Genomic DNA, 8,533 nt, shown 5'->3' on the forward strand with positions numbered 1-8,533 from the left:
TTTCCTTCCTTCCTTCCCTTCACGTCCTTCCTTCCTTCCTTCCTTCGCTTCCTTCCTTCCTTCCTTCCTTCCTTGCCTTCCTTCCTTCCTTCCTTCCTTCCTTCCTTCCTTCCTTCCTTCCTTTCTCTTCTCTATCTCCCTCTCCCCTCCCTCTCCCTCCTCGTTCTCTCTCCTTTTCCTGCCTCAGATAAAAAGCTATTTGCTCTGGGTGTCAATGATCCGACGGAATCAGCATTGCGTCATGGCGAAGGAAAGGAAAAGCTGGAAAGAGGGAACATGTCTTTTAATTAAACCCATAGATGCTCTCGAGATCTGATGAAAATGATATAATTTGGGGGAGAATTGAAAATGTTCAACACATGCTTTTCTATTACGGGTGATTAACCTGTCCCAATGTGCTTCTTGCTGTGCCATCAGAGGCTATTCAGACCGTGTATACCCTCCAAATTGGTGGAGGTTTCCCTTTTGACACATTCAAGTTCGAAATGAGTGTATTGTAAAGCAGCGTGTGGTTCCCGTCTTCCCGGGGAAGTGAAGAGGGCTCCGTCTGATCCCGTCTCCGGGAAGGAAGAGGGCTCCGTCTGATCCCGTCTCCCGGGGAAGGAAGAGGGCTCTGGTCTGATCCCGTCTCCCGGGAAGGAAGAGGGCTCGGTTGATCCCTTCTCCCGGGGAAGGACGACGGCTCGGTCTGATCCCGTCTCCCGGGGAAGGAAGAGCTCGGTCTGATCCCGTCACCCGGTTAAAGGAAGAGGGCTCCGTCTGATCCCGTCTCCCGGGAAGGAAGAGGGCTCAGTTCTGATTCCCGTCTCCCGGGAAGGAAGAGGGCTTGTCTGATCCGTCTCCCGGGGAAGGAAGAGGGCTCGGTCTGATCCCGTCACCCGGAAAGGAAGAGGGCTCCGTCTGATCCCGTCTCGCCGGGGAAGGGAAGAGGGCTCAGTCTGATCCCGTCTCCCGGGGAAGGAAGAGGGCTCAGTCTGATCCCGTCTCCCGGGGAAGAGAGGGCTCGGTCTGATCCCGTCTCCCGGGAAGGAAGAGGGCTCGGTCTGATTCCCGTCTCCGGGGAAGGAAGAGGGCTCGGTCTGATCCCGCTCCCGGGAAGGAAGAGGGCTCCGTCTGATAGAGCTTTTGACACGTCCAGCGGTGCGGTGAGGTAGTGAGAGGCGGTGGAACAAACACTATCTCTCTGTTTGGACGGACGGACGGACGGACGGACGGACGGACGGACGGACGGACGGACGGAAGGAAGGAAGGAAGCTGGGTGTAAGTTTATCGCTTATCTCAGGGGCTCCACAATGGTGAGTTTATTCTGAGAATATCAGTGGAATGGCTGAGAAGGGGCTTCTGCAACACTTGCGGCCAGAGTTCACATTGTGAGTTCACACTGATTTTTAATAGCCAGTAATTAGGGGGGAAGGAAGTTAAAAAAGCTGAGCAGAGCTCGATTATGATTTATTTTTGCATGCGTGTGTGTGTGTTTGCGTGCATACACACACACACACAGACAGATAAAGTGTTTGCGTGTTATATGGAGAAAAACAACCACTACAATTAGAAGAGATTACTGATTGTGACATATTCAGGTCAAGCTCAGAGTTCCGACATGGGAAGCTAAACTAAAACATCAAAGACAGCAAAAATGAGGGCTTCATAATTGGACACTGTGCCAAGCCACGGACATCAGACCTGGCTTCAGATTGATGTAGTTTGTTCTGATATTCCAATACAGAGTGATTGACAATGACTTCAAATCTGAAAAATGTATAATCTCTAACACTGATTTTCTTTCTTTTACACACACATACACACAAGCTCGTTCTCAAACCTACCCTTCCCCCCACTTCTGGGTGTCTGGGGTGATTTATCATTGCAAAATTAAAGCTGTGCTCTGAGCTCACACAGAACAGGGATTACAGGCGGGAGCTTTTGTTCAATTCACTACATTACATGCATACTTCCTATGTTCTAATCTAATCGATTCAATAAGTTAAAACAGGAGGATTGATTTCTATGTACATGCGTGTGTGTTTCCATGTGTGTGTGTGTGTGTACTCCAAGGGTGCTCATCTATGTGTGTGTGCATGTGTTTGATGTTGTTCTAGCTGTTGCCAGTCTTCCTGCACCAGCTGTTTGTGTCTCTCTCTTCCCTCTCTTTCTCTCTCTCTCTCTCTCTCTCCCTCTCTATCTCAAATAGCCATGCTGATCTCCCATCAGATCTGTGTCAGTAGATGACAGAGGTGGCAATGCAGGGAGTTGCCTCCAGACCCGCAGCCCTCCAGCCCTTCAGTCCCCGCAGGGCCCCAGCCCTCCAGACCCCCATCCCTCAGCCCCTTCAGCCCGTCCAGACCCCCCATCCCTCAGCCCTTCAGCCCCAGACGCCCCCATCCCTCCAGCCCTTCAGTCCTCCAGACCCCAGCCCTCCAGACCCCCCATCGCCTCCAGCCCTTCAGTCCTCCAGACCCCAGCGCCTCCAACCCTGCCAGATCCCCAGCCCTCCAGACCCCAATCCTCCAGACCCCCAACCTCCAGCCCTCAGACCTCCAGACCCCCAACCCCTCCAGCCCTTCAGTCCCCATGGTCTCCAGCCCTCCACACCCACATCCCTCCAGCTCTCAGACCTCCAGACCCCCAGCCCCCATGAGCCACAGCCCGCTCCAGCCCTCTAGACCCTAAGCTCTCCAGCCCCCAACCCCCAGACCCCCAGCCCTGCAGCCCCCCAGCCCTCCCAGTCCTCCAGAACTCCCAGCCCTCCAGACCCCCAGCCCTGCAGACCCCAGACCCCCACCCCAGACCATTCCAGTCCTCCACCCCCAGTTCCTGCCAGACCCCGAGCCCTCCAGCCCTCAAGTCCCTCCAAACCCCCCAGTCCTCCAGTAACCCCCAGCCCTCCAGACCCCCAGCCCTCCAGACCCCCAGCCCTCCAGCCCTCAAGTCCTCGCAGACCCCAGCCCTCCAGCCTCAAGTCCTCTCCAGACCCCCAGCCCTCCAGACCCCCAGCCCTCCAGCCCTCAAGCCGATCCTCCAGACCCCCCAGCCCTCCAGACCCCAGTCCTCCAGACCCCCAGCCCTCCAGACCCCCAGCCCTCCCAGACCCCCACGCCCCCAGATCAGTCCCTCCAGACCCCCAGCCCTCCAGACCCAGTCTCCAGGACCCCCAGCCTCCCAGACCCATCCAGTCCCTCAGACCCCCAGCCCTCCAGACCCCCAGTCCTCCAGACCCCCAGTCCTCCAGACCCCCAGCCTCCAGACCCCCAGCCCTCCAGACCCCCAGCCCTCCATCCCTCCAGTTCAGTGCCAGGCATTTTTTTTAAATCAGGGCCTCAATCTAGAGAAAATAAACACGGAGCGTGACCCCAAAACTCAGACATGATCAAAACTCCCTTTTCCAGTCCACTGTCCCCCCACTCAGACGTCATGGTGGTGCCAGAGAGTTGTGGGAGGTGTCCGAGCACAGGGAGACGTCTCTCACGGACATTATAAGGGGCAGAGAGGAATAGGATGTTCCTGGGAGAGGGAACTGATTCTCTCCTGTCCCCATTATGATTACAGTCCACCCCGAGAACCATTACCAAGAGGGTATGCTCAAAAGCGGCAGCATCAATGGCCTCATGCGCCCCCTAACGGCCAATACAGACACAGCACTCTGCAGTGTCAATGATAGCTCTGAGATTGTATTGTAATTTTCATTATTATCAGAGAGGAGCAGTAGGGGGTATGCATTCTCGCTGTGAACAGACACAAACGGCCACCTCCCTTATGATTCTCAAAAACACAACATAAAACCAGTAGAAACACACAATGTACTTTGAAACAGCATGTTGACATTAGAGCCCATGACACACAACTACACAGGCTTATGCATCCCGCCCTCAATTAATGCAGCCTATGAGATAAATTATATCTATGGACAGATTGTATACACACACAGTGTACAAAACATTAGGAACACCTTCCTAATATTAGGTTGCACCCCCTTTTGCCCTCAGAACAGCCTTAATTCGTCGGAGCATGGACTCTACAAGGTTTCGAAAGCATTCCACATGGATGCTGGCCCATGTTGACTCCAATGCTTCCCACAGTTATGTCAAGTTGGCTGGATGTCCTTTGGGTGGTGGACCCTTCTTGATACACATGGGAAACTGTTGAGCGTGAAAAACCCAGCAGCGTTGCCGTTCTTGACAAACACAAACCGGTGCGCCTGGCACCTAGTACTATACCCCGTTCAAAGGCACTTAAATATTTTGTCTTGCCCATTTACCCTCTGAATGGCACACATACACAATCCATGTCTCAATTGTCTCAAGGCTTACAAATACTTATTTAACCTGTCTCCTCCCCTTCATCGCCACTGATGGAAGTGGATTTAACTGGTGACATCAATAAGGGATCATAGCTTTCACCTGGATTTACCTGGTCAGTCTATGTCATGGAAAGTGCAGGTGTTCTTAATGTTTTGTACACTCATTGACATTGACACAACAACAAAAAAGATGGAGGATTACTGACCAACCTAAAGTCAACCTATATTTACCTATACTCACCCAAGGGAACCTATACTCACCCATTCCTCATCAATTTGTCACCCATTTTTAGCACAGCACAATGCTATCAATTTAATATGGGCTCCTGCTTTTAGCTCACTGACCCTCTCGCTCAGTGCTCAATCTGGACTGATGGAGCCTCACATTAGCTAGAGTGCTTTTACAGGTGCTTCTGTTCTGCAGTAAAGTGCAGCTTCAGAGGTTCAATAGAAGGTGACTGATAAGGACAGGGAGGCCCACGGACCTCTGAGATCATAAGGTCAGGCTGATGACTTGGGATCAATGCAGAATATGATGCAACATTCTCTCTGGAGCCAGGTTTTCCCAGCCGCAGGCATGAAGAAGCCGTAATAGCTATTAGTTTTATGGAATATCGAATACCTATTAGTAAAACACTTGGATCTAAAAATCTGTGTAAATTGGGGTTATAATTGGTTGATGTATTACTTTATCAGGTAAATACTGTATGTGCATGATTCTTCCAAAGTCTGACATCTCATCCCACAACATAGATACCCTCCGTTTTTTTCCTTTGCTAATTTCCTGTTCTATTCTATCAAACATCTCCTCAAAAGTCAATTCAATTGAATGACCAATTTTTGAAATATTCTACAGTATTTATTTTCAATGAGGATTTTACAATTCTTTAATTTGAATTTCAATCATTTCTGATATGACATGAACGGAAATGTAATAGTTTGCACAGGGTCACTAAAATATGGGAACAAATCAGAATAAAACAAATTCAGCAGATTGAACAGAAACGTCTGATGGGTCCGCCATGATCGACGTTGTGTGACATGCATGTTTATGTGAGACTCATGTGAAGTACACCATGGGTGCAAGTCAAGACCAAACCTTTTAATAAATATTTATGTGGGTAGAATGATCAGATGCAGGCCGAGAAAATGTTGTCTGGTTGTCTTCATAGGTTTATTTATTCCTCTTTAACTATCCCAACCCCCCTACCCGTACAGTGCGCAGCAGGATTCTCAATAAGATAAGATAGTACTTTAATAAATGAATGTCGTCAAATCAAAAGCATGTATAGTGCAGCCAGCTGTAAAACCAATGCACGTCATTCCAATGTTCTTAAAACTAATACATCTTCTTTCATGATTAGATCTCCTTTGAACAGATTTTTTAAAACATGAGATAGAAGTTGACACATTATTCATGAATTATTCAAAATGATTGGCCCACTGTGTGGCAAGAATGAATGATATTTTCCATCCATGTAGGTTATAATAATTACCGATTAAAATACACTTCAAAAGGATGATATTTTGAGACTAATTAAGATACATTTACCACACTTTATTAGCCTAAGTTTGTTTAACAGTTATTACAATACTTACAATTATGTAAAGTTTGGATTTGGAATTTGCTAAATTACAATCACTAGTCAATGTATAACTTTTTTAAATTAAATGAATGTGTTTAACTAACCTTATAGCCGATTGCAATTAGTATGGCTTGTTGTGAATTCTTCATTGCAGGCAATAACTAGGCTACTGTATCGCCCAACACTATAAAATATCCGAATACTACAGAAAGTAATAGGCTACAACATCTGCCTTTAATAGAACGATATGTATACGTTATATCCTCTCCTCCACATTAATTATTTTAGAATAATTGCCATAACGGTGGAGGGGACCATTTAAACCTCATTAAAGGTGGAAACACGACTGCTAGCCGACTGACCTCCCACAAACACATCTTCATCTTTAGTTTCCCAGATAACCTACCAACAAAAAGGCTCACACATAATTGGGTACAGTGGCACCATAACACCGGCGGGTCGGGAACAGAATTGCATTGTAATACACATGTGCATAAGCGACCAAATAGCCTTCCGTTATATTATTGAGAATCTTACCTTTAGCGCCTATGTCAGTCATCATTGCAAAGAGAACCATCAGAACGACTATGTAATCTCGTGCGGCGCTCATGCTTGCTTTCAGTAGTGGTCCTCTGCTAATAGAAAGGAATGTCCTTGGGATCAACACTTTTCCTTCAAATGAAATAGAGACTGCTCGTGCACCGCAAAAGCCACTTGCTGTGAGACCTCGGGATCGCACACTGCGCAGCACGGGCGCTCCACTGAGAGCTATGTTCTCAAGTCGTTATCAGCTGATAGACAGAGACTGTTCAATTTCAACGTTCGCTAAATCGATAGATAGATCGTTGGGTATGCCGTTCTCTTTCTTCAAGTCAGCGCACCACCGTCGTTTCAGCACTGCGGACAGCTCCTAGCGACAGCAACTGGAACAACTGAATTCAGAACCATGGAAAGTTTGTGCCRTTACCATACATAATGTAATACTACCCTCGTGTAAATGACCTCCATATGACAATGGCTGTGTTTAGTTCATTACCTTTGATTGCAACATCAATTGACAAATCGACTACACCCGTTTTCAATCGATTACAAACTCACAATTACTGTGAACGCTAACAGTCTTGTTAACAGGCACAATGTAGCACTAGCATTACAATGAAAACATCATGTTGCTCTTATTTGTAGAACTGTAAATACGTTGTTCATGTTATTCGTGAAAAAGTATTAGTATTTCGAGTTTCTCATTAGTATGTGGCACTCTGGAAATAGATAAATCTGCGAGAGAGAGAGAGAGAAAGAGAGAAAGAGACAGTAGACGGATGGGTTTATGGAAATAATATAGAATTGTTAAGTGATGCTGCAGTGCTAAGGTATTGGGATTGGTATTAATTGAATGGTAATGCATTCTTCTGTGTGTTTCTTCTAGGAGTGTATCGGTTTCTGGGGGAATGTCCTTTCTCCTGAAACCTGTTTACTGTTTGTGGGACCATACACTGGGTACACTGCCTCAGATTCATAACCATTCAAAGCCTGTTAATGAAACTAGCAATTTAGGCTAAATAGAAGGACATTTTTGAAGACCTTAATCTCTAAAGCTCTTGATGTGTAGTAGATTCTTGCTAAAAGGTATATCTTGCCTCATGTTGGATTTGTTTTTCCAGGCTTTGTGTGTGTGTGTGTGTGTGTGTGTGTGTGTGTGTGCGTGTGTGTGTGTGTGTGCGTGTGTGTGTGTGTGTGCGTGTGCGTGTGTGTGGGTGTGTGTGTATTGTATACTGATCAAAAATAGAAACGCAATATGTAAAGTGTTGGTCCCATGTTTCATGAGCTGAAATAAAAGATACCAGAAGTTTTCCATATGCACAACAAGCTTTATGTCTATCAAATTTTGTGCACAAATGTATTTAAATCCCTTTTAGTGAGCATTTATCATTTGCCAAGATAATCCATCCACCTGACAGGTGTGGCATATCAAGAAGCTGATTGAACCGCATGATCATTACACAGGTGCACCTTGTGCTGGGGCCAATAAAATGCCTCTAAAATGTGCAGTTTTGTCACACAACACAATGCCCCAGATGTCTCAAGTTTTGAGGGAGTGCATAGTTGTTTTAGGGAATTTGGCAATATGTCCAACCAGCCTCACAACCGCTGACCACGTGTAACCACGCCTGCCCAGGACCGCCACATCTAGCTTCTTCACCTGTGGGATCGTCTGAGAACAGCCACCCGGACAGCTGATGAAACTGTGGGTTTGCACAACCGAAGAAAAGCGTCTCAGGGAAGCTCATTTGCGTGCTCGTCGTCCTACACCAGAGTCTTGACCTGACTGCAATTCGGTGTCATAACTGACTTCAGTTGGCAAATGCTCCCCTTCAATGGCAACTGGTACGCTGAAGAAGTGTGCACTTCACGGATGAATCCTGTAACGGCTTTCTTCCTGGGATGAAGGAGAGGACCAAAACGCAGCGCGGCTAGTGTTCAACATGATTTAATAAAGAATATATGAGAACACTACAAACAACAAAACAAGAAATGTGAAAACCGAAAACAGTCCTATCTGGTGCAGAACACAAAGACAGAAGACAACCACCCACAATCCCCAACACAAAACAAGCCACCTATATATGATTCTCAATCAGGGACAACGAAT

At 47.0% G+C, this 8,533-nt stretch overlaps 1 pseudogene; it reads right to left on the reverse strand.

Annotated features, from left to right (window-relative positions):
* LOC111949863 (seizure protein 6 homolog) overlaps nt 1-6,757 on the reverse strand; it is a 162,142-nt pseudogene extending 155,385 nt beyond the window's left edge.
* Between the last annotated feature and the right edge of the window lie 1,776 nt (nt 6,758-8,533).

This window comes from Salvelinus sp. IW2-2015, linkage group LG22, assembly GCF_002910315.2.
Source record: "Salvelinus sp. IW2-2015 linkage group LG22, ASM291031v2, whole genome shotgun sequence".
Taxonomy (NCBI): Eukaryota; Metazoa; Chordata; class Actinopteri; order Salmoniformes; family Salmonidae; genus Salvelinus; species Salvelinus sp. IW2-2015.